We start from the raw sequence: 488 nt of genomic DNA on the forward strand, positions 1-488 counted from the left end.
ATTTTTCCAAATCCTGAAGCCGTACACATCAAGAGGTTGAATTTTTCCGGTAGTTCCTTTGGGGATTAACATAGTTAATAATTCTTTATTCCGAGGAGTTGCCTGTTCTATCACTTGAGAGCAATGTCCACTCCATGAATCGATCAACAGTCGACTTTTTGGTCCCACGTTTGGAAAGAATACTTCTTCCAGCCAAATTTTAAAGTGCTCTGGAATAGTTGCAATGAAATGAACATTACAATCAGTACAAATAAGTTTGTTACATCTTAAGTTTGAAATATCGTCTTACTAGACGTCAATTTCCCTGACTTTGAAGCCGTTATGTAAACATTAGAAGGCCTGAATAGATTCTCCTGAACCCTTGGACCAAACGTTCCGGAAGGTTCCTTGTAAACAATGAAGAGAGGTGACAATAATTTTCCATCTGCTGATATGGTGGGTTGTATGGTATAACTGCTGTCTCTTATACCCATCTCTGTGACACACTG

The sequence above is a fragment of the Diachasma alloeum genome, unplaced genomic scaffold, assembly GCF_001412515.2.
Source record: "Diachasma alloeum isolate Michigan unplaced genomic scaffold, Dall2.0 Dall_scaffold_00662, whole genome shotgun sequence".
Lineage (NCBI taxonomy): Eukaryota > Metazoa > Arthropoda > Insecta > Hymenoptera > Braconidae > Diachasma > Diachasma alloeum.